Source organism: Pteropus alecto, unplaced genomic scaffold (assembly GCF_000325575.1).
Source record: "Pteropus alecto unplaced genomic scaffold, ASM32557v1 scaffold7, whole genome shotgun sequence".
Taxonomy (NCBI): Eukaryota; Metazoa; Chordata; class Mammalia; order Chiroptera; family Pteropodidae; genus Pteropus; species Pteropus alecto.
The window spans coordinates 29489477-29490503 of NW_006494614.1; the positions used below are offsets into that span (position 1 = coordinate 29489477).

Below are 1027 nucleotides of genomic sequence, written 5' to 3' on the forward strand. Positions count from 1 at the left end.
GTGTTGATATGGATTTTTCTAGTTTTAATAAAAGAACTCTTATAAATTGTACAAGTAGTTTCAAAATGCTCCTGCAAAGACCATAGATTGAATACAATACTAAGAATGTAAACATGGGTGGATAATAAATATCAGAACTGACACACTCCTTACATAAAATTTTCCTTATAAAATAAAAACAATAAAAATCTGGCCACCAAAAGTAAGTTGAATTTATCAAAAAAATTTTTTGAAATATAGAGTTATACTTACTCTGGTTAACAATTACCCTCGTCTTAACTCTTTGCAATGCCGCAAACTATTAACAAATGATAACATCATTAATTGGTAAGATGTTTTAAATAATTTATTGATTTGTGTTTAATCTACTTTGTATTTATTTCTGTGTATGATTTTTAATGCACACAGTATATTAGTATAATGGTAAATATGTTTAATATACAAGCAAATAAAGGTACATAAAGATATTTGGGCTACAGCCATGCCACCCTGAACATGCCCGATCCTTTCTGATCTCAGAAGCTAAGCAGGGTTGGGTCTGGTTAGTACTTGGATGGGAGACCACCTAGGAAGACCAGGTGCTGTAGGCATAAAAAAAAAAAAGATATTTGGGGAGTACACACTAAAATTGTTTTACCAACAGATGCGCCACTAAAATAGTTTATAAATCATTGGACTGCAAAAATGGCAGAAATAAGAAACAGAATAAAAAATATCAAATAACTCACAAATAAGGTCTATGAATACATACACACATATAAACACACTGTTGGGATGTGTTTTCCTGTTTTAATACTTATTCTGAATACAAGTGTGCTTTATGTTTAGGGAATATACACAAAGAAAAAAATAGTAAGTTCCGCACTAAAGATTGACTTAATATTTATAAATATCCCTTTTATCTTCCCTTCTTCAACACATTTCTTCATTGCCCAATTCAGACTGAATAAGGAATTGCTCCTGAGATCTAAGAAAAACAGCAATTTGAGTGACAATACAATTAGGTTCTCCTGTATGTTTCTGGTTT

At 30.9% G+C, this 1027-nt stretch overlaps 1 pseudogene; it reads left to right on the plus strand.

Annotated features, from left to right (window-relative positions):
* The first annotated feature begins 471 nt into the window (after window positions 1-471).
* LOC112475075 lies at window positions 472-590 on the plus strand (annotated as a pseudogene).
* The last annotated feature ends 437 nt before the right edge of the window (window positions 591-1027 follow it).